Source organism: Liolophura sinensis, chromosome 6 (genome assembly GCF_032854445.1).
Source record: "Liolophura sinensis isolate JHLJ2023 chromosome 6, CUHK_Ljap_v2, whole genome shotgun sequence".
NCBI lineage: Eukaryota > Metazoa > Mollusca > Polyplacophora > Chitonida > Chitonidae > Liolophura > Liolophura sinensis.
In genome coordinates, this window is record NC_088300.1 from 31,147,566 (window position 1) to 31,174,327 (window position 26,762).

Sequence of the window (26,762 nt, forward strand, 5' to 3'; positions counted from 1 at the left end):
ATATATATATATATATATCCCTTGGAAATAACAAGACAAAAAACAAGGCAGTAAAAGAATATCATTAACATTAATTATCTCCTTCATAGCGAAGACACAGGTGACGTGAGGTTGGTGAACTTTACACAAAGGGCTGACCTCGTGTCACGTGTAAACAAAGGAGATTTCACACATGGATCCGTTTGGCGTCCGTAACGCCTGTTTACAACATCTTTACATTAACCCTTTGTTACCACTCTCGAAGCTTAACAGAGGCTTACCTGAGGTAGCTACACTAACGCGGCTTATGTACTCTGGTAGACACCTTTTCCCGCGCAAAGGCAACTGGGAACCAAGTCAGATTGGCCTTTGTTCTCTTATAATATACACTCAAAAATCAATCTGTTAATTTTAACGAGAAGTCTGTTGTCTGAGTGATGTTAGAATGTATTCTGCTATTGCAGCAGATTATTCTGTTAAATATAACACACCTATTTTATTAATTTATTAATGTTATTAATTGTTAAACTAAGCGGATAGTATGTTGAACATGACAGAATATAGTGTTATATAATAACAGAAAATATTCTTACATCACTCAGACAACAGACTTTCTTTTAAAATTAAGACTGATTTTTTGAGTGTACACGATAAGTATTATCCTATATACGTTACTAGTTTGCTAACAAATCTTCATGGTAAACGTACGAATGAACAATATACGTGCCCAAATTACCTGGGCGGGAAATATAACCCATTGTCTATTGTGCACATGTCTCCTCTTGAGCAGGCTAGACTTCAAGTTTTGATCGCTATCGTGATACAGTCAATCATTTTGATAAACAGCCTATAAGTGAATCTCGTCGTGAGTTTCCGGCTCTGACAGATTTTCTCCTACAATAATGCTGGCCGCCGTCGTATAAGTGAAATTTTCCTGACGAGTACAGCGTAAGAAAAACCAAATCAAATAAATAAATATATGTAAATGAACACGACCCAGAACAATTATCCAATATATGTTGTGAATTAGGCTACTGAATAAAATATCTAGTTTTCTTAAATACTGGTTTAAAGTGAAAAATTTGTGAGCACAAATTTCAGAAAGGTAAGGAACAACCGTCTGAAAACCAGACCTGTAATCATTCCTAAACTGGGAATTTATCAGTAAAATATCTTATAATATAAACTTTATCCTACAACAATTACATTGAGCTCTTCGAACTAAAAATCGTAGAAAATATATTTTTTTAAAATATGTATGGTACACCTTTTGTTAAAAGTTTAAACTTTATCATTGGTAAACTTATGTTTTCTTAAATCAGAACACTATATGCGTATTCTTCACAATCTAATATTGTCTGTGCAAAAAGCATATAATATATATTTTACGGCATGTATTTCTATCCAGCTCTTCTTTTCAGGAATGGCATTGCCTTTAAAAATTACAATCGAATGTACAAAGGCAGGTAACGTGGACCTTTCAGTTTATTCCCTCGTTTTGCGCCGCAGAAATCTATAATCAATATCAAAGTTTTGTTTTTATTAAAGTTCTTAGTGGCTTCAGGCAGGCAACAAAGTCTTTTCATCTTGCTTAGTAACAATGAGCTCGTTGTATCAAAGTGGACCAAGTTTATTAAACTCTCCCCGTGCTTTGAGGCCTATATGAACACAAGGGAAAAGAAGGTTATCTTTGTATACCCCACAGGTCTAACTTGACGAGGCAAGGGTGGCTTTCTCAATTCACACATATGCGCACGTGCTTATTCCTGTGAAATGTCCGAGAAATATTTTGTAACTGAATCGGTTTTTATTTCTCCTGAAAAACAACCGGGGAAATGTTGATCAGGTGAATTGATATAATGAACGTCTCAAGTCGTCCAGGGTTTCAGCAATCTATATTTCTCTGCGATTGTTATTATAATTGACTATTGATGTTTTAATAAAATATTCCTTTATCGTGTATATTTCTTATCAAGACGCTTTTTCGAGCGGGGAAGCTGAGCATTTTCCACCTGTCGTCTCTTTGTCCCATGTCTTAGGCCCTCAGACTGTTATAATACAAGAAACATACACCCGCACTGTTTGGCCTGATACGGTCTCATTTCTATAATATTATTTTAGCATGTATTATGCAAATTTGGGATCCTTCTGTCGATAAGTTCTTACCTTAATTTTCCAGGCAATCAGGTAGTTTGAGATTTATCTGCAAGCCTTGAAGATATATCTACCGCTTAAGCCCGATTAATACAATCCCGATTACATAAGAAGTTTTAGACAGACTCTGATAGCATGAATTAAGAACGTGTCTGTAAAAATGTGCATAAAATTGAGCTTGTCCACATGCGTAACCGGTATTTGTATAATAAACCACGCGTAGGTGTCGAATCGTATATACGTACTGAATATTGTATATAGATGGATTCAAAAATGAAAATCAGGCAGGACAAAGAGTACATATGTATAAATAAGATACATATTTAAATATATTTCAAGTACACATTTTTTATATTTCTGGGGATTTAATTTGAAACCAGGACGACTTAATTCCCTTTCGATATAACTTCAAATAAATTTTTGCAATTTGCCTTATCAGTGAGTCAGATAAATTAGTCTAGAAAATTATTATAGGTTCTATTCGGATACATCCCAAGCACAGATTAATAAATAATACAGCGTGCAATGCGCCTTAATTGTTGAGATTGTCTATATACCTGGAAGGTGTGACCATTATACACATGTATATATACTTGTATCATCACTGATGGGAGATCTTCTATGTAATTGTTACATCGCGGGTAACAATTGTTATATTAACAGAGTTCTGTGAAAACAATTGATGCTTAATATGAAACGGTCCATTGCAATTAAGATAGCACCACTGTGATAACAGGATAAAAATGCCTACCACGTGCTGTATTGTTTTCTATATTTTTTTATTCAAATAAAGAAAAGCCAAGTTAACATCTGCGGACTGCAGACATCTCTATATTAGCTGTGATTCAGAAATAAGTTGGTATCTGCCTTCAATCTGCATGAAACGATCAGCTTTCTGTTAAACAGATTTAATATTTTCAACAATCTACGTTTTTTACAGAATCAATTTTGAATTCAAATTGGAGAATGACTTGAAGCCTGTCTAAATACCGTGTGGCGAAATTGATTGATTTGACAAATTGCTAAATGTTGTACTCTCTAATAACTGGATTGGAATGTTATTTTCATTTCATAGACAGATGCTTCATTGTGTATTTACTGAATGAAAATCATTTTCAAAATCTATATAGGTTATATAAATTTTATTTTTAAAAAAAATGCTTGGTACCCATAATTTAGAACGCTATCAGTCTTATTCATTTTTTGGCCATAAATCATTTTTCCGTGTTGACAAAGTTATTTCTCACCTCATATACACTGTGCAGTACCCAATATATACAGCTTGATAGACATTCAGAAACGCACACCTTTCAGTAATTTTCCTTCCCCTGTGAACTGAGAAAACTGCATTGTGCATCATCAGACTATAACCATGCATGTTTCTCTTTAACAGATACCGCATCTTAGGAAATTTATTCTTCAGCTTGTCAGACATACGATGCAAATGAATTTTTTCCGTGTAGACACCGTGTTTATAATGGAATCGGCACATCGGCACTCTTTATCGAAGTGCGCATGCGCACGACTTTGTCATCGACGTACAAAATTGTGGGCAAACCCATCTATACTATCTCATTTAAACAAAATTGTGAAATTTTTGAGATAAACCTTGGGTTCCATATTCCTTAATTGAAACCGTTCTTTTTTATAAAGTATATTAACTATATAAATATATATATATATATATAATCATGACCATAAAATGACGTGTTTTCGCGAGTTAAAAGTTAAAAAACCAAAATGTTGACGTATATTTTCTTGTCTTTCACACACTTTTGAAATCATAGCCCTGACGAGTTTTATCTTCTCATTTACCGCTAAAAATTGCAAAAAAAAAATCATACTGCCAAATTATAAATATCATTGAAAGAAGAATTAAAACGTATGTCTTTCCCAATGTGCCTATCCAAGTTTCCTCCTACCATTATGCTGGCCGCCATTGTATAGGTGAAATATTTTTGAGTACAGCGTAGAACATCAGTCAGATATATAAACCAATGTGTCTATGAGTATAACACAAATTTAAATATCAAACAATACATACAAAGGTGTGCATGATAAAGGTGGGGAGTGGCATTTTCTTGGATTTTCCACCGATAAGCTTAACTAAGCTACTACACGAACTCCTGCTGATGACGCACACTGATAAATCTTAAACTTCGACATTGACCAGGTTATATTACGTTATACATGATGGGACGGATTTACCAACAAATTTGCAGTCTGTGATTTCCGGAATACGTAAATGCGATAAATGGTTCACTGTCCTGTTTTACATATGAATGTATTCGGAATGGTCCGCATTTTGACCAATGCTGTGATGTTGACCCCACCAACATAAGCTTCTCACCCATGGTGGCCTGTTGCGACTTACCCAATAGCAGGCAAGGCTAACCCCGTATAAGCTATCACACGGTGAGCGCGCTGTAAATTAAGATCCTATAGCCGGCTTCTTGCATCACGTCGACTTCATCACAAAACGAGAGAGAAAAAAAAAAAACAGATGAACTTCTTTAGATTTCGATAGTGTTGCTAGGTAACGTGATTGAGTGTTACCTGTGGGTGAAGTTTTCTATGTGTGTGTGTGTGTTTACCGGTGGGCAGAGTGACACTGTCCCCCTATCCCCGGAGGGTCCTTTATCTACACACGTTATCGTGGCGTATCTCAGGCCGATTGTGAGCCCGTGCCGCTGATGAATGACTGACTCGATTCCTACATTGAAAAGAAACAAACATTGCTTCCCACCCTGAGGCCAAACTAATTGACAATAGTTGGAGATGGTTCTTCAATACTTAGCTTTATCTCTTGATCTCGAAATGTCTCGTAATCTCCCGTGTCTTCACGGTGACGTGTCTAATCAATGGCCTGCGGGCCCGCCACGCGCCACGTCGCGCGATTACATGGTGAGCCACAGATCGAGGGATGTCACACAGATATTCTCGTATATTGTGTAAAATCTGCCTCTTCAGCAGAACACAAAAGTCTCTCATGCAACCGAGAAGGGAGAATTCTTTGGGAAAGTGATGGCGAACCTCTGAATTATATATCAACAGGTTAATTTTCAATAAGTCTTTATCAAATGTATGAGTGTGTCTTGGTAGCTTATTACGTTTGTCGAAGATTCCTTCAAACCCAGATTATTCATTAAGAATAAATGTTGTCATCTACCATTATGAGCGAATAAGGAGAGCCAGTTTGGAATTGTGTACTTTTCGAATGGACGCAGCAGCTTTTGTGCTGAGAAATTTTGGTAAAAGTAACAACGTCGATTCGACAAATATTTTAGAATGCAATGTCTTTATTTATCATTGTTTAAGTTTTATAGGCATAAGATATATACATCTGAACAATAACAATAATTCTTTAAATCATGTGGGAGGTATTTATCTGTTCCTATGGTGTACTTTTACCTTAGCGCTACTTATCATAGATTCTCAATAATCTGTGGGTAACGTGGGAGTCAATACACAAAACGGTTCAGCTAAAACCGTTATATTATTCACACACACACACACATATATATATATATATATATATATATATATATATATATATATATATATATATATATATATATATATATGTTTATATGTGTGTGTTTGTGTGTGTGAATAATATATATATATATATATACATATATATACATATATATATATATATATATATATATATATATATATATATATATATATATATATATATATATATATATATATATATATATATATACAGAAAACGCAAAGATGCTTACATATCTGAACTCAAAGTTTCCTGTTAATAGAAACCCTATATCGTTGCCAAACACCGGCTTATCTAACTCAACTTTGTCCTTTCCCTCACCCATATATAACGTGAGCAAATTCAATTAGAGACGAAGACCCCCAAACTCGTGATCTCTACAAGGGATGTGTAAATTCTAATCCTCTTCGATGTTTCCACCCTCCTTGCGCACCAAGTTTGATTAGTTGGTCTTCAGGCTCCGAACGCTTGGTATACAGGAACTACTGGTCTGTGCAGACCATTGTTCAACTCCGCTAACCTGCCACACAGTCCGATTAACAAAGAAATCCGTCAGTGTTTGGTAGAATGGACTTTTGTGTCTTCTAGAGTTGTACGCTCCTCAGCTTTAAGCTCCTCGAACCGATCAATCGCGATGGTAAAGTGTGAAATTCTCTGTTTGCTTGTCGCCGGTCAATATTTACTTTTGCCCCCTATAGTCTTTGTAACGGGCGGACATTTCCTTCTAGAAGTCGCGTGCTGATCGCCCTGACTTCCGCTTTTGGCCTCATCACATCCCTCTCAGTCCAGCTTCCACTTCTTCAAATAGGCCTCGTTTGACTTTCCTTAATGGATCGGGGTAAATGCAATAATACGCAGATCAAACAACCTCTGTCTAATGCACGTGAAAGAAAACAGACGAGGTCCAATAGAGGGGACTATGTCAACAGAACCGGCCATGAAGTAAGGGCCGAGGCTCAATTAATAGGGAATACAACAGTGAATCTGTAATCATTGTAAATGACATTTGCGTCTTGTACTCGGCCACAAGCTACACTGTAAAATCTACTCACCTCACCCGCGTGTCAGCTCTCTGTGTATATGCGGGAAGGACCACGTGGTACACCACAATCATGTGGAGCAATGTCGACAAAATAACGGGCCGCGATTTTCTGAGATAACCATTTCTTAAAAAAGAAATATAATTTCTTCCCACAGCAGAGGGGATCCTAAGGAGTGTTAACAAGACATAACATTAACAATAAGAAAATACTAACATTTCTGTACTTAATCTTTTCAAAAGAGGTCGGGGGCGTTCGTGGCCCATTTGGTTAGCACGCTAGCGCAGCGTAATGACTATGCGCATCTCACCAATGCGGTCGCTGTGAGTTCAAGTCCAGCTTATGCTGTCTTCCTCTCCGGTCGTACGTGGGAAGGTCTTCAGAAACCTGCGGATGGTTGTGGGTTTCTGCCGGGCTCTGCCAGGTTTCCTCCCAACATAATGCTGAAATATTCTTGAGTATAGCTTAAAACACCTAATAAATAAATAAAGAGAGATCTTTTGCACTCTTACATTCAGTCTGGCAGGATTTTTTTTGTTTTGTTTTGACCCAAACAGTTTGGGCATAGACGTGGTGCACCTAAAATAAAGCCCAAGTGGATTTCGAGCTAACTTTTTTGTATGGTGGCGAGTTCTGCATGTCTAACAGTGGTATATGTGATCTCAGTTTGACATATAGGACATGTTGTTATAGCTAAAGAAAACATGCCCATTACACACAGAACTATATATACGGTATGAAATGTATAAAAGAAACCTTTGTGGCGACTGTGCCAAGCTTCCGGTCAGATCGAGGTATCGCTTGGCCATACTTCTTGCAGCGCATGTTTGGCTCTCTATTTCCGCTTTACACCACTAGCAAATTTTGTACAAAAATCTTGAACAACGCCGAAGTCACTGACCTCATGGTGATGAGACAGGACGTGAAGTCAGAAACTCTTAAAGCTTTGTCTCAACCTTTGGTTATAATGATATGATACTCTCTTTATCTAAAGTATAAACATGATGATTCTAATCATCACCTGACCCATGTTTGTAGGTGAATGCTGATTAATACATGCAGTTTCGCGTGAGTACACCGATCGTGAAGCAAAGCCAAAACAAGCCTACGTGCGTCGCACTGGCTCCAAAGGTCAAGCTTGTTTGGTGGTGGCAATGGTGTAAAGCGAGCGCAGAGAGGAGCACATACGCTGTGGGGAGTATGTCACTTGGCATGTCGGCTGTTATGATCATACTTCCCGTACGTTTTTGGTGGTGAGAACTGTCAAGCTCATAAACCAATATGCAGGCAGGTTTCTTTTCACTGTAAGCCAAATTTCATAATTAAATAATTTGTGTAAGCATTCTGTAGATAAATAGAAATTAACGAAAATACACGAAAGTATACGATTTATTTATTTATTTGATTGGTGTTTTACATCGTACCGAAGAATATTTCACTTGTACGACGGCGGCCAACATTACGGTGGGAGGAAACCCGGTAGAGCCCGGGGGAAACCCAATTCCCACTTACAGCTCGAGAGGAAGCCAGCATGATCTGGACTTGAACTCACAGTGACCGCATTGGTGAGAGACTCCTGGTGGGTTACTAAGCTGCGCTAGCGCGCTAACCAACTGAGCGACGGAGATCCCCGAAAGTATATAAAAGTTCACACGATGTATATGTATATAGCGTCCACTTTACTAGATATGATGTCTTCTAACAACTAGCAGCTGAAATGAATCGTGCGAATCAAGTATGAAATTGTTGAGCATATGATGTGACTAGTCAATGAGACCATTTATATGAGGAAACGAGATGGCGAGGTGATCACCGTCTCAACATACGAACTATTTGATTTTAGAATGAAGAGAAAACAGAACTCTGGAGTTTGATTAACACAAAGTCTAACAGATTTGACTTTAAATTGTCTAATTAACTCAATACATAGAGATCATTTACAGCTATTGAATCCTTGAATAATTGGAATATAAGGTTTTATACTGCGGAAACTTGATGGTAATCTGTGTATCTCTCCAACCGTCAGGTATCAGTTTGGTCTTGTGCGTGCTGCTCGCGAAGTGCCCCCCTTATTAAGGCCAGGCGTGAGGGACAGGGTACATGAGACAGGAGATGATGGGGGGAGATGGCTGAAGTGAATAACTGGAAGACCATCCTACCACGGGGTTGGCTTTCTGTGTATAACAGAAATGTTGTAATGTATATTCGCAGCTATATGACCGTGCGTTCTGTATAATGCTCCGTGCGACTTGCCACACAATCAGGGCTGGCTTAATTACAGGCTAATTACCTTGGCAGGCGTAAATGTGATGTTTGAAATTAGAAACCGACTATTATCTTTAATTTTTTTGTCCTGACGGGTTTCAAAATGCGGGAACTTAAAGCCGAAGATTGCGGGCTGATCGCGTACTAATGGTCCTGATAAGACAACAAGGGTTTGCATGAAATGAGGGATTGGGACACCCAAGTGTTCAGCTCAAAATATGATGGTATCGCCAGTGGCAGGGAACTTAACGTGTACACCCACTATTTCGACTGAGTAGCCAGTTTCAATGTAGGCTTTTTTGATGTGGGTTTCAGCGCGCATAATGAGCGTCTAAGTGACTACTGTGCCTTTGTTGGAGGTGTATCTTTCACCCGGCCTATTGTTTTACATCCAAACCGTCCGCACCGCCGTCATCTTGGCTTTCAATCTCGACCTCCTTGACATTTTCTGATAGTGTTACACAAGCGCCCTCTAGTGGAAGCTTCCGGAGATGAAGAGATACATGGATAGGTCACCACAGTGTCACAAACACTTTGTCTTCGAGAGTATAAAGGAAGAGATGGAAAAGATACAGCTTCTATTATTTGCTGTGTTGTTTTGCACAACTGAGTTCAGAAAAAATGAAAAATTACATATATAAAAATATTCCAATAGCGCAAATCCACTTCTCAGAAGAATATATATATATATATATATGTTACCATAGAAACTCATTGGACTTAATGTCTTAATGACTTAATTGTGATTCTCCGCTACATGTCTATTTTTGTAAACTAATGCTAAGTATCTGCGATTATATCATCAGTTTGCTTGAGAATCAAGTTGGGTTGTATTCCACAAAATCCTGCTCGTTCCTCTCAATAACAGTTGAATGATTCCAAGTATTGTACTTAGGAACTGGGCAGACTGTATCAGATAGCATATTTGCACACTTCCTATACGATGTACTTTCAGATATGCCCAGCATCTGTTACCATTGTACCACACAAACCATATCAGCTGTATCTTAAATGAATTTCCAGTTCGTGTTTCACGGGTCTTTGATGTTACCCACTTATGGTTGTATGCATACAGTCCATACCTACATGTACGTACTGTAAGACATGCGCCCGCGGTCATGTTGAGAATCTCATGGTCCAGTGCTCCTATAGTGAAGGACACACCCCACGAGGTCCATCTTTTGTTAGAGGCCCATCTTGACAACTGTACACGTATTTTGGGCTTTCCATGCGTCAAGTAAGATTCTTGACGTAAAAGTCATTTATGTATGTAGGCAAACACACTTTTCGGCCCTTGTGTACTTACTAAACGTGAATTACGTAGGATTTTCTTAATGGGTCATATCGTATTTTATAAGCAGGAAACAACAGTCACTATCTGTACATGCGCAATGATTCATTTGGTATGGTTACCATGGAAGACAGTTGATACGAAGAATGGTATCAACTATCGCGTGCGAGTATTCGACTGATGTTGTAACAAACTTTATTTCATTCAATTTCTATCCTTCCCCCCTGAAATCGACTATAATACAAAATCAATCGACAGTTCAAACGTACGGATTTTGTTAAATTCTTCCAATCCGTACGACAAATAAAAGTTTAAAGACCAGTATACGAAAACTTCTCAGAATCATCTCGGCAAATATATTTTCTTCAAAGTTTGAGGCAGGTATGTAGTCTACGAATTAAAGGCTGCGGCTCATGCAGGTGTGCCTTCGCGGCATGCACACCATGCGGGTGATTTTCCGTCAAGAAAGTTTTTCTTGGGCTTAGGCAATCTGATTGTTTAAGAGAAACCTATATATATATATATATATATATATATATATATATATATATATATATATATATATATATATATATATATATAGGTTTCTCTTAAACAATCAGATCTGTTTTCCTTCCTTCACACACGGAGAATAGGAATTATGCATTTTTGCTTTACAATTATAGTCTCAATCACTTTTGAAAAAAAAACATAGCTGTTGTCGGTTAGTGACAGAAAGCGATCCAAAATTGAGAATCCACGAGGACTGGTTGGAAGTCATCCATATTGCGCAGGTGTGAGAGATATTTTAATTGTCAGGGGTTGACGGTTGAAGACGACGGAAAGCGGGTATTCAAGAACTTGGAGTAAATACCTTTATTTTTTCAGACGTGCAGTTTGTTGTCTAACATTTGAGTTTGCAGTATAGAATTAGCAAGCAAAATTTATTAGCTGAACATCAGTACACGACTGTGAAAAAAAAAAAATCTCAACCTACTTAACAACACTTGTGCTACTCTGAATGTTTTGGAATAACTATGACTACAGAGGTTTTGATTATTACATATTTTATGCCTACGTTATGTATTAAGATATGTTTTAGTTGGCGTTTAAATGGGAAAAATCTGCCTTGACAAGTGGTTTTTCTGAAACCTAAGACAGAGCAAAATCCATGCTGAATCGTTTTCTACACCTGATGCCAGGTAAATGAAAGACGAGAAAAACATGCATCATTTTCCACCTTGAGTACCAGAAATAAATTTCTCAAATTGTTAATTTTCGGCCAGGGGTGAGATGTGTGTCTCGCCTTCATCAGTTTACAACAGGTAATATATCTTCTTTGCCAGTGGTATTCTCTCTCGATCCCGAAGCCAAGTTCACTGTGTATCGCTCAGCACGTCGTCTCCTATTTCATCTCAGCTTGTCAAATTGGCAAGAAAATTTCCATCTTGCGCTAAAAAAAATTAATGGTGGAATTGTGAAAGTGGTTAAGGAAACATGGCACCGTCCTTCTTCTGCTATATAAACAAGCCTTGTGTAATTGCTATAGTGTCAACTATCTGGCTACCTGATCTATCATCATCTTAAGTGAAACTGTCCAGCACTGGGTAGCACAATTCCTGCTGTACACGTTTAAGGAGAATAGCAAGAACTGTTCATGTCTTGAAAACAGTTTATCTGTACTGCATTTATGTGTGTTTTACATACATGTATAACTCATACGCTCGCTTTTAACAATAGCAATATTTATTTAGTTATTTAGTTATACGTTTTTTATTATATATTTATATAACGACGTAGTTTGATTCGTCGGCAGATAAAGTGTAGCAGATTTTTATATGTTTGATTGATTCATTGAGCTGTTGATTGAATTATTGATTGGTGATTGATTGATTGCCTGATTGATGATATAACTGGATGGCTAATTTGCTAGCTAAACCGACTCGCAAATCTTTAAAACCCTGCTCTCCGTTTTTACGTATGGTCAGATTTCACAGTAAAGTTATTCCGCTTTCGAACATTATCTATATGCAAAGCCTCCATGGGCCAGTCCTCTTCATACAGTATTAGCATGTAATGCATGAGTTTCAAAGGTCGCCAAACAAAGGTGTCCTCAATGCCTTTAACGCTAATGTCTACAGCACAGGCTAGATCTGGATTCCGTACACTGTCTAATTGATTATCATGTGATGCAAGATGAGTATGAATTACAGTGATTAGTCCGCGATTAAACCAACAGAAAACACGACACTGCGATCTTCTCTTGCAAACGTTGTATTTGGAAAGTGAAATAAACAAAGCTATTAGCGTATGTGGTTCGGCCTTTAATTGTCCATTGTCAGGAATCGCTGGGCGGTTCTTCACCAGCCATCTCTGTATCAACAGAAATCTGAATCGATCTCAATATCTCGTCTTATTTTTCACCCGACTGGTGAGGAAAATACCTGTAGGCATTATTAACATGAATTTATCGTCTTTTAGCAATGTTGATTCAACACTTCTTGTTCGCATAATGGAAAAATACCTTTTAGCATGGCGCCATATTCTATCCTGTCTAAATATCTCCATCGCTTATCTCTTGTCTCCTTCATCCAGCAGGTTGAAAGCAAAAATAACACAATACCACGACTGAGTTGTTCTCTTCCTCTTTTTTCATCGTGAGCAGGAGATAAACATTGGAAAAACCACATCTTATCGTCAACAGTGCCTCTTAATCCCTCGTGCCAAAAGAACTCACCAACATTAACTGCTTACATGCATGTGCATTAATGCTTAACGGTTAATGCTTTGTTTCAATCCCTGCATGATTGATGTATGGAGTGTTCTCGTTTTATAGATGGCATCGTTTATGTATGTAAAGGTTTCTTTATAGCTGTGAAAATTCCGCTAAATTCTTTGATGACTTTCCATTACTGCTGTACTAATTTTACATTTTTTTTTTGAGCTATGAGACAAGTTTTCACGAACAGTTATACCTTTGCAAATCATGAATAAAACATCCTCACATCCAGCAGATGATATATTTTCCTTGTATATTTATATGAAATCAGCATAGCCTGACTTTTCGTTGCCTGAACTGTCGATGGACAAATACCTCGGATGTTAGGTCTTGCAGGCGTCTCCTCGATGTTCCATTATAACATTCGGTGTTTAGCACCTTTTGAATCACTTTTTCACATTGGCAAACTCGGCTTTTATCATCATACGTTTTAGCTGCTTGATTTTTGAACATTATGATTTCATTTTAAAGATTTTCTTTTTTAGCTTATACATATAAATATACACGTAGCCTGTAGCACGTGCAATAGCGATTTGTTTTAATACACAAACAAAAATTATATAAATTTACAAATGTCCTCTTTATACGATGTAAACATTCGGAATTTTCCATATAAGACAAATAGGACTTTGACAAATAATATATGTAAATGAGGTTTACAGAACGCATTCAAAATCAGTCCTCAAGAACAGGAGAGCTACATGCTTTCTCGAGGGAAATCACGTCAACACCTTAAAGCCCATATCGAATAGCCAGGCTGTTTTGTGGGCGAAGCTTTTAGACCAAAAGGGTGAGAAGATAGTGGTATTTACAGAACAATCTTGTCTTGCCGTCCACTACGAGGAGTACGCGGGATGACTCCTTCCCAAGACCGGTTTCTCATTTTTGTCCAACCTCACGTAAGTTTAGACAGCCTTGGTGGATCACTTCAGATCTGACTGTTGACGTTTCCAGGACACGGCGTTTTCCCTGGACATTTCCGCCTTGAATTAAACCACTTCACAGATAATTCACCAGCAGGTCCTGTTTTCTACATGTCACGTGGGGTTATTTGGAATCGCGGAGGATGAAAGAAAAAAAAAGAATAGCAAAATATGCGTGCCATCCTTGTGCCAGCCGCAGTTTCATTTGCTTTGGTATGCGTTTAATAACGCGACTTCTGATATTTGCAGTTTTCGCTACGCCTTTGATATAATAAGATATGTGGTTACATATACTACATCATGAACAAAGTACAGGAAACGGGGTTTATTCCATATCGTCTCGCGACGGGTTCAGAATGCAAAGTTCCCGGATGCGATGCCGCCGCTCTTAGGCCGAGTAAAATGGCGAATTATCGCTCGTGTCTGGACATATTTATTGTCGATGTCTTTAAAACGCCGTCCCTTGAAACAAACGGATAAACGTGATTTTCTTGTGTTTTGGGCGTTGCTCTTCAGCCACGGTATTGATTGCGTTTGGCTCTGCATGTCTAATGGTTCGCAAGTTCCTCCAGGAAACATCGCAGACTCGCTTCCCATATCTATGATGTCTCGGCCAGCGACGGTTGACATCGAGTGGCAAAACGTGTCCGCTAATTGCTATGAGGAAAAGATACGATTTGTGTTTCCTTAAAATTAAGAACGCGGCATTGAGATGACTTCTGTGTTTGCTTTATTGATGGAAACTTGGGGTCCAATTAACAAGACTCTGGGGTCAACACGTCGGCTTGCCACCTTTGTGCGAGCACAAGAGATCCACGAGCTAAAGAACGATTCTTTTAGCAGTTCTTTGATTTCTCTTATTTTCTTTTGTTTCGAGTAAAAAGCTCAAGTCAGTCCGCTCTCAAAAGCGGACAAAGTGGCGATGTTTTGTTTTGTGGTACCATACATTGCGTCTGCTCGATACGTCACAAGCGATGTTAGATTGTGAACAAACGGAGATTTTTCTCAAGCCAGACAGTTCGTGACGATCATGCCTTGCTAGGTTCTCCGAGTATAGGTCTAACGAGAAACCATCCCCTTTGCACTATGGACTCTGTTCTCCATAAGTATCGGGAATGAGCGTACCATGCATTTGTTCCTTTCTTGCATATTGAAGATTTCCTTTCATGTTTCTGGGTTTAATTAACCCAGCCTTATTCTGTCGATTCTTTTAAAATCGTCGATTGTTAGGTGTACACCCCGTGACAAGGTGAATAAAATGCTGAAAACGTGTAGTCGTAGCGATAATATAAAATCAATCCTTTTCTGCGTGTATAACTTGATAAAACACTCATGCGGTCAAGATAATGAAGAAATATTCGAACTCCTTCCTAACTATACTTGTTGTGTAGGGTTCACATACACAGTATACTGTTCTTTTACTTAATCATTTCTGACCAAAACTCTTGTAGTATAGGCATGTAAATGCATGAAAAATCTATTTTTATGTCTTATATAAAAAGGACTTTGTGTTCACTGAAAGAAACAGGGGTCGCTTTAAAAAAATTTCTATATAGAGAGCAGCCACTTTTGTTTGGCAGGTCCTTGGGCCCTCACCTTACATGAGACTTAACCGCCCCGCCCCCCCCCCCCCCCCCCCCAACAATTCCCCCCAGCTTTGGAACTGGTTCCGCTGTCATAAATAAATACTCGGAACGCAAGAAAGTAATATCAACCAGATATATTTCCAAAATAACAGTATGTCCTAATAAAGAAAATGTACATGTTTAAGATTCAGACCAGATAACAGTATCATCCAGGCAGGTCAAAAAGCAAAATAATATATCTCAGTCACGCTTTAATTACATTCCTTCATACATTGTATGTCGACATATGGGGGTATGCCGATGAACAGCATTAACGAAGAGCATTAACGAACAGCATTAATGCTTATTTCCATCAAAAGAAACCGTAAATCAAGACAATACAGCGAACAGACGCCAGTAAAATGTGTCATGCGGCAAAATGGGAGAAGCTTGAAAATGAATAAATGCCTGTCGTTTAACCACCAGTGCTTTTCTCGGAATTTGCAAGGCTATCATGATGACTTTGATATGTTTGCAAGGCTTACATGATGACTTTGATATGTTTGCAAGGCTTACATGATGACTTTGATATGTTTGAAAGGTTGATGGTGTGATCTATAACGATTCTAACCTGCTATATTCCTACAGTAATATTTGTCATTACCACATACAGTATACTCTTAGTATCATTAGACAAACTATAGTTTTTCTCCCGTCTAATACCTCTATAGTGACATAGTTGCAATATAAACATAGCGAAACTAGTGCAATTAGGGAAATTAAACCATTGTTTTGACAATGTTTGCGTTTCTGGCACTTCATGAAGCACATTACTTGTTGAATTAATAGATTTTAAGAATGTAAGATATTTCAGTTATATGTACAGTTATACGAAGTGGGGAGGCGCTAGGCCCAATTGTTCAAAGGTGTATTAGCTAATACCGGTATTAAGTCTTATTATATATTAACAATTTTATCCAAACCCATGCATCAACCAAAACAGTTCTATAGAGACCAAATGAACCAGCGGCAGATTTAATCAAACAGTGTTACAATGTTAGTTTTTGGGCAAAACTGAAGACTTGCCTTAAAATTAAATCAACTTGTGGATGATCGTGGGTTTTCCCCCGGGCTCTGTCCGTATTCCTCCCAACATAATGACAGCTACCATCGTATAAGTGAAATATTCTTGAGTACGGCGTAAAACACCAATCAAATAAATAAATAAAGTTAAATCTGGTGTTAAGTCTTGAACAATTTTTAACTACTGGGGTCTGATTAATATCTCAGGTCAAGACAAGAAAAGGCTTCAAGAAAAGTTTACTGCAGTCGTTAAATGTGACTGAACCTGTTTAAATTCATATATTTACACATTTAGCGGTCCATTTGTCAAGCCACTTGTAGATCTAAGTAAGTCCAATGACCTTTGCCGACTGCGAGGTCAAGCTTTTCTGCAACTTTTCTTTGGCACCCATGCAGGAAGACAGCATCCCAACTGATCATTCACGACATGAAAACGAAACGACATCTACCAGCTGTAAACTTTGGGTCAATTTTTGACTGCCATTTAGAGTTCAGTTTTTGCTAACAGTAACATATTATTCAGACCCAGTCAGGAAAAAAGCGCTATGTTATTCTCTAAAACAATACCAACACGTCTCGCATGAACGTTTCTCACTTATGCAGCCGAATCTGAACTGAAAACGCTCTTTAACGCATCTTTTGTTGTTATGTGATTACACAACAGCTTGTCTACCGAACTAAACAATAAACTGGCCTTTTTTTTTTTTTTTTAGCATAATGACCCTCTACTCTCAGGCACGCGCCATGTGGAGAGTCTCCTCCTGCTGATTCAGTATAGATGTATAGATGTGCACTCGGGAACACGGCAGCAGATACTCCAGAATCCCCTTTACCGTCAGCTATGCTGATCTGCGCGTGTGTATCATTTGTACACTTGGACTAGCTGTGAGGAAAGTACAAAACATTTTGTGGATATTATTCAAATAGACTTCTCTTCATAATTGGAGGATATCGGGCAGTGTTCTCTCTGACTAATTATATGAACGGGTTGTGTGTTTATACTGGCGAGACACTCAGTATAATGGCGGCTATCGCTGAGTTGTGGCAAGATGGAGAGGCTTGAGGACGGCAGCACTCCACGCACAATAGATCAAGTGAGAATCATCAGTGTCGTATTTTATGAATCCTTCTGAGCCGCGTGTGACATTTTCAAATTTTACAATACTCGTCTCTGGCGGTCACGTGGCACGCGGTTCCAAGCCGCCTGCTTTTCAAAGAAATTACCCGCAAACCGCAGATCTGCCTTCTGGCTAGCTTCTTGAACGGTTAAGTATGATCGCCGCGACGACTTTCCAAGTTAATCGTCCATTGAAAAGTAATTCCCTTAATCAAATGACGGATACCTGAAATTCGATCGCCGGCGTCTCATTTCAGACGAGGAACATTAAGCACTCGTGTCCAGATGAACGCCTCGTGATCGAAACACTTAAATTTCTTTTACGATAATCACAAAAATTTTCCCGAATTAGGAGTTATGACAATTTCGGGGGTATCACAAGAACGCAGCATTTCTCCGCAATAAGATAATAACAATACCGATGACGCAAGCGCAGGGTTTCTCCCAAGCAAGCGCTGTATCCGTCTAATTTCTCGATAAAATCGGAGATAACGAACTTTTAGATCTGGCTTGGGGAGTCTCAAGGATCTCATTTCCGCTGTAATCCACACATCAGTGCTGCCGTTTAAGAATATAACGAGAAATGCCTTTCCCCTAAGCTCTGTTAATACTGTTAGAGTCTTTAAACTTTTTCACGACTAACTCTAAAATTAGGCGGTTTTCGACGTTTCTTCTTAACAGCTTGTCCGCTTTTCTTGTTCCCAAGACAAATTAGCCCGTGAGAGAGGCGGCTATAATTGGCCTGTTGGCGATGAGTCCTGTGCGCTGAGACGGCAATAATCTCATTAGACGGAATTGACTTCGGAATTCGAAAGAGGTTTATGGGTGGCAGGATGACATTTAAGCGGAATTTGACGCATATTGTTCCGAACTGTCTTAACGGCAGAAGATGTTGTCTGTGTGTTGACTGACATGGATTAGCAATGGCCTATACAAGTTAGAACTGGCGACACAGCGGTTTACATGGGGGCGCAAATGGAGCAAGTCCGTGTCTCCTATATATATCCTGCTAGTGGTCACTGTTCAATCATTAGTGACATAAGTAATGGATATATCAGACAAACAATTGGCTATCTGTATGATTCCTGCAGTTAATTATACGAGTAAATAAGATGTACATAAATATATGAAGAAACAGGCAGGTTGATAAAACTAACGATATATTTAAATGTCTTAATTAAAGAGAAAAGGGTTGGTAGTTTGTGTGGCTTGCTGACTGGCGCGAGAGTGGGGCGCCATGACCCAGGAACCTCTCACCAATGCGGTCGCTGTGAGTTCAAGTTCAGCTCATGCTGGCTTCTTCTCGAGCTGGAAGCTCTTCCAGCAACCTGAGAATGGTCTTAGGTAGCCATTTAACTTCAATCTTTTGGTTCGATAAGATTAGGGGATTTCACGTAAAATTTCATGTCAAATAATTTATTACCACCGTCTGTGAGCAATGTACAAAAAGCCATTACTTGACAATTTCTTTGTCATATTTTTGTGATGATTTATTCTCCAAGAGGCAATAGACAAAGCAAATATTCCAGTAAGTGTTGCAGCTCATCAGGAATTAGCATATATTACATTCAGTGGACGTGACATCCCCAAAGGCGGGGAGAGGTTATTGACATGTAAATACGGTGAAGTGACTAACATTTCGCCCAGGACTAAGTTGTACATTTTGCTAGATTATCAAAGCTCTGGTGATCTTAAAAAGGTATTTGACGGTTTATTTTGTAAGATAGGATAATATGCTTCTGGGAAAATGTAAGTTTCTGTTCCAAAAGTAATATTTTTAACATTTACTTGCCTCTAAAAATGTATTCAGTTTTGTGGGCAAAATTTTACCGTGATTGTAAACAAACAAAATACATAAAACTTCGCTTATACATTTCAGACAGATGGTCAGCACCAATAATCCCTAATTTCAAACAGAATTTCCATCGTGTGAATAATTTCTTCTTTTTGTTAGTTTTTTTCCTTTTTTTTGTAAATCAATCCGATTAAATCGTGTTGCGGTAAGAGTGCTTACATTCGATCTACCTGGCTGTTCCCATCATGCACCGCCACAGGTAACCTGACTGTCCGTCTGTGGCTTACGTTGTTCGCTTAAGATTGGGGACACGTGACTTTAGTCCGTGAAACACGTGGCTAGCGACAGAATTTTTCTCGGAGACAAAACAAAGTACATTTATCATATTCAATCACTCTGATTACGTGCCTGTTACGGTGGTTGGTTTCATTTCCTCGTCGACTTTATTAATCAAACTTTTTCTCGGTGAATATGCACATGGCAGGTAGTTTCTCGTCATCTCCTATCCGCCATTGTTCCTTGTCTGTCAGTCTGAGGCCCGCCACGTGTGAGCCTCTCAAACCTTGGAATACAAACAAATCTCACCTTAGGCCCCCTCCATACATTCACATGTGTGAAGAAAAAACGCTCTTTGTGTGTTAATCGTAACAGGCACGAGGCCTAAAAATGTTCTGTTATATGACAGGTCTAACTTCACTGAAGTTAATCTGGTTTGTCCGTGAACATGTTGTGTTGTGAGTATGTTAGGACATGCACAAAGCCTTTGGTGTTTCGTACTGAAAGCTGAAATTTGAACACATTTGTTTTAATGTTATATCGATGAGGAGATCAAAGTTTTAATTTCAAAGCTGGCTATAGATGTGGCATACGTCCATAGCTCGTTGATCCGTTAGCCTTTGGTGATCTTGTAAAACCATTGTCCGTTTCCGTTTACTGTATACAGGTTGGTCAGTTGCTGAGAAGTACAAGTCTCCATGGTGTTGGAGGATGGGGAACGTCCATGACTCATTCTGCCAAAATGTCGTTCCCGCCCCATCCAGTCAGTTTCTGACCGTCTTCTGACCGAATCCAGTTTAAGTATGGAGTTTTCAGGTGTCAGTTCAAGAGCGATGATTTATTCCGGCCGCCCCGATTTCCCCCACCCTCCCCCCACTGCACCATTAATAAAATAGGGGAGGCATTCTTGAGTATGGCGTATACAACACCAATGGAATAGATAAACAAATCCATTTTTTTACACGGCATGTTTATGTTCTTTCGTGCGTGATCTTGGTTTCAATTTCTTTTTTCCCCTTAATTTTGTTATTACTTTATAATTCTTCTTTCGTTGTTACAGCTTATTTTCTATAGTCTATTTAAATTAATCATTTCGCTGGTGGTTTAGGTCGTACTTCAATTTTCCGTCACATCTCCGCGACTTTAGGTTTATATACCTTCATCTTGTCAAAGTATCTGACAAGTCTCAAAGACGTAAAGCCGCAGTCTAGACAGCCGCAGTCGGGTTCGAACTCACGACACCGCTTGCAAGCTACAGTGTGCGCTCTACGAACCTAGACAGCCAAGACGCTCAGTGAAGCAAACCTCACTTTACTTGATTATCAACGGCTAATATTGCTTGGCCCAAACGGATCATCCCAATTCCATATTCTATTGATTTTTTTCTACAAACTTTAGACTTTTCATGGCAGCGGAAGTCAACGGTGCGGAGATATATTATGGAATCTACATGTTAATCAGTGACAATACCTGTATGTTACGTAATTGTATGGTGTGAATCGACGTCAGTATGATTAACGTACAAGTCTGCCTGCGTAATGTTGCAGGTGTGTTAGATGAAAACATTAAATATAATCACATTATGTACCAAAGACGACATGTAGGCCTAATATGGTTGGAGCAATGGGGAATTCCCGATTAGTACAAAGACATATTACACGTTAAGTAGAAGATACCAATCACCAGCGAATCAGTGTTCCCACAGCTATTTCGCAATTGACGCACCTGAAAATATTTCAAGTAGACGAACAGAGTAGACGACTTTTTTTTTTATTAAGGCTAACAACATTTATTTACTGTCAACGTTTCGGTCTGGGTTCCATAACCCCGTTACAAAGTGGAACATGTGTTAATCATGGGTATATAGCGGTTTAGAAAAGCGCGACGGAGACGTTGCCAAAAAATAGGCCTACTTAGTGAATGACGAAACTCAACGACTCCCAAATGCCGCTGATGTAAGTGGTTCCGTAAGTTGTAAGTAGTTTTGTAAGCTGTAAGTAGTTCCGTAAGCTGCAAGTGATTCCGTAAGTTGTCAGTTGTTCCTCAAGTTGTCTAGACAATGAGTTTTGTCCCTATTACAGATTTTGCATATACAGGTTTATATACCCGTACATACTGATGCATGTTTGTTATGTAACAATGCACGGTGTTATAGGTTTGAAACGGCAACATTAAAACGGCATTTAATAAACAGAAAAATGTGCACAATTAATAACAAAAGTGTTTATCTTTTCTTACTGAACAATTTATAATAAATGCCATATGAAGAAGTGGCATCTGTTAGATTTTGAGGAAATACCATATAATTTTCATTCCCCATGTTTTAAATACCAAAAGCGCTATACAATAATAGTATGACAGATGTAGGGTTCTGTAAGTGGTACAATGGTGTTTTCACTGTAGTTCTTTTAAATGGTGTCGTGTCAGATGTACACTGTACGTGCATTCCGCGGACTTTGTACGCTCATAACATCAGCGGGTATACCTCGGCAGGCTTTCACGTCACTGGGGAGGCGAAAGCCTGCCGAGATATACACGCGGGTGTTATGAGCTCACGGACTATGGTATGTAGGAAATAATAGGTGTTGCACTGCATCCGCAAGCAGCATTTATCTGTTTTCTGTCCTTTATTGGTGCTTCACTCAAATAATATGGGCGAGTTTATACGAACAAAAGATATAAAAGCCAGTACTGGTCAAGTCTAGGCACACGGCAAAACATCGCTGACGTACAATAACAATCGAACTTGCCGTTGTTGGTGTCGAACACGCGACCTAATGATTAAGATTTTTTGTCCGAAAATTATCTGATTATTCGTGTTATCTTAAAGAGACCGTCAGAAGAACAGATGGCACAGATCATGTAAATGATCATGCAGATAAACGTGCGGACGAAAACAATGAATCATATGGTAAATCCGATAACAGTGCACACCTTCGCCAACACACGCGCAAAGATACAGATAGCCAAATACAGGTGAAGGAAAAACAATTAACATTAGATCAGTAATAATGGCTAAACCCAAAATAAGACGTGAAAAGAAAATCAACCTATAATTTGACAGCTGTTATATATAACAAATTTGAACCGGTTTTTACATTATTTGTCCAGATTGTTCTCTACAAGTGACCTCAAATCAGGTTATATACAGGAAAAATCAACATATGCTTTAATTTCTGCAATTAGAGGGTTTACCAATTAAAGCATAATTGACAATACTTAATATCTGCTTTCGTGCAAAATGGCGTTAAGCTTAATTTTTTTCTGCATTCTTCAATACTTCCTGCATGAAGTCTTAACATTTCCTGATGATGAGGATTAGTATTATTATTATCAAATATTGGCTGCTAACTACGGTGTTTCCTGTTGTATTTTTTTTTTTTTTTTCATTGTTTATCACCGTCACTTCGCCCTGGTTGCACCCGGTGTTGTCCCATTTGGCACATACCCAAAGCGTGTTTAGAGACCACTGCTGGTAGATAGCGCGTCCTTGAGCGCATCACTCCGTACAGCTTTCTCCAGCTCGTTTGAGGCCAGCCACACGCAAGCCGGTCCCCATATGCCGTCCACCGCCCATGATACTCACGACTTAATTATGCTCTACATAGACTCTTTGGCTTGTCGACGGCAGAAAAACAATGGGCCATAAAGTTGGTGGAGATTCTAAATCGCCTCTTTCAGCTCATGTCAATGGCTTTAGACAAGTGGGAGTCGACAGTAGCCGCCCACTGCAGAGGCTGCAAACACCTGAAGGTTCTGTAGTCAATCAATAGTGATGGCCACTCAGCACTCGAGATGACGGCGAAATTAAAAAATCAGCCAGGCATGACGGAGTGGAAGGTGGAATGAGAGAGAGCGCGAGAGAATCCCAGTTGGCGTACCGTGCGTCTCTAGCGTGTCTCTTGCCCCAGGGAACGTCCCCAGCCCGGCTACGGAATCGAGAGAGAGAGAGAGCCTATACGCCATATAACTCACCTTTACCGATCGGAAAATGACACTTAGTCACATTAACTTATTAAAATTGCCCGCGTTTGTTAACGGACAAAACTCGCCCAGTTTAATTACTTAATGTCCATTTACCTGTGGCTGAGTTCCGGCCAAGACTGTGTGATTTATCATAGCCGTGATGACCCATCTGTAAACAGCCGTCACAACTAATGGTCGCGATGTCCATTCAGTCTACAGACTGTGTCGTGTTGGGAGAGAAAATATATCTATCATTCACGCTTAATCTTTGTATTACGCAATTAAATAGCAGCCTGGTTTTATCGTTTCATTTTCTTCTGTAGAGCGTGAATTAAACCCATTTGTTCAGATTATATGCGACTGGTCAGGATCTATTTTTAAAATATGTAAGTTAGATTGCTTTTGTCCTTTCGGCTTAATCTGTTTTGTCAATTTCATCTCGTTTTAATTCCGTTCACATTCTCATCACAATTCTGTCCTCATACTCACCGCCATTCCGTCCACATTTTCATTACCATTTTGTCGACATGCTCGTCTTCATTGTGTCCACACCATCGTCACCATTCTGTCCACATCTTCATCACCATTCTGGCCACATTCTCATCACCATTCTGTCCACACCTTCATCACCATGCTGTCCACATCTTCATCACCATTCTGGCCACATTCTCATCAGCATTCTGTCCACACCTTCATCATCATGCTGTCCACATCTTCATCACAATTCTGGCCACATTCTTTCTGTCCACATCCTCATCAGCATTCTGTCCACATTCTCATCACTATTCTGTCCACATTCTCATCACTATTCTGTCCACATCCTCATCAGCATTCTGTCCACATTCTCATCACTATTCTGTCCACATTCTCATCACTATTCTGTCCACATCCTCATCAGCATTCTGTCCACATTCTCATCACTATTCTGTCCACATTCTCATCACTATTCTGTCCACATCCTCATCAGCATTCTGTCCACATTCTCATCACTATTCTGTCCGCATTCTCATCACTATTCTGTCCACATCCTCATCAGCATTCTGTCCACATTCTCATCACTATTCTGTCCACATTCTCATCACTATTCTGTCCACATCCTCATGAGCATTCTGTCCACATTCTCATCACTATTCTGTCCACATTCTCATCACTATTCTGTCCACATCTTCATCAGCATTCTGTCCACATTCTCATCAGCATTCTGTCCACATTCTCATCACTATTCTGTCCACATTCTCATCACTATTCTGTCCACATCCTCATCAGCATTCTGTCCACATTCTCATCACTATTCTGTCCACATTCTCATCACTATTCTGTCCACATTCTCATCACTATTCTGTCCACATCTTCATCAGCATTCTGTCCACATTCTCATCAGCATTCTGTCCACATTCTCATCACTATTCTGTCCACATCCTCATCAGCATTCTGTCCACATCCTCATCAGCATTCTGTCCACATTCTCATCACTATTTTGTCCACATTCTCATCAGCATTCTGTCCACATTCTCATCACTATTCTGTCCACATCCTCATCAGCATTCTGTCCACATCCTCATCAGCATTCTGTCCACATTCTCATCACTATTCTGTCCACATTCTCATCACTATTCTGTCCACATCCTCACCGCCAACATTTTGTCAACATCCTCATCAACATTCTGTACACATCTTTATCCCCATTCTGTAATCATTAATTATGTGCTATTTTTCCGTATAGCCGGTAACTAACAAACAATCCCCATTCTGTAACCATTAATTAAGTGCTATTTTTCCGTATAGCCGGTAACTAACAAACAATCCCCATTCTGTAACCATTAATTATGTGCTATTTTTCCGTATAGCCGGTAACTAACAAACAATCCCCATTCTGTAACCATTAATTATGTGCTATTTTTCCGTATAGCCCGTAACTAACAACCAATAAGAATATCTACCATATCTATATTTATGAGAACTACAAAGAGTGTTAGAAGTATATCTACTGTTCTTAGTTATGAGAACTACTAAGATATCACTAGTATATCTTATTTACTAGTTAATGAGAGCTACCAAACACTTCACAAGTACCACGCGTACATCTTCTGTATTCAGTTACGAGAACTACCAAACATGCACTAAGAGTATTACACATTTCGCGCATTTTCGTTGGCAACAACATTTTTTTTTTGTTTCGCCGATTAAATTGATCGTCCGAGTCACACCTGACATGTGCTGAGAGGCCCGTCTTGTACGCGTCGTTAATTATGGGCCAGTGTAATTAACAATATTGGCCGATAAATTAACAGATGGTTTCACTGTCATTTTTCCAATATGATCCACAGAAGTGTGATTGTCCAAAAGAGATGAGTACAGCCCTGACTGTCATCAGTTCCCTCCTATCTCGTTCCCCACCCCTACCCCACCCATCTAAGGCAGGGTACACCTGGCCTATTAAGACCACTGCCTAGGGGGCTGTGCTCAAGCACGAGAGGGTGAAAGCGCATCGGTTATCTATATGCCGTCATCTTTGGCAAGCGACTCATCTCTACAGGCCTGTTCACAGCGCCACGCCAAACGATGCTCTAACAACGGAAAGCCGTCTGTACGCCATTATGAATGGCCTTGTATCTTATTGTATTATTGGAGATTCAACCCATTTGTAAATCATGGTTCTTCGGCAGACGCTATATGTCAGGAAGTTTGTTAGCTATACCTAAGGTCACCTAAGGCAGGCGGCGGTTTACTCCAGGCACTGTGGCTTTCCCCACCCTGAGCCTAACCAGCGCCGTATAAGGCCTTAGCGATCAGTGGCCTAAGTGAAAGCAGAAAAGAAAGCAAATACATAAATATAATCTGAAAAGCACGGTTTCGCTCAAATGTCTTAGACACACCCGAGTCAAAACCACTGACCAAATAAATGTGTATTTATATGTATAATTGTGTATATTTCACATTTAACAATATAACAAAAATTAAAAACGTCCATTTAGTTTTGCACGTTCAATCATGCGAAATTAATACGAACTGTAGACGTGATGCAAACTT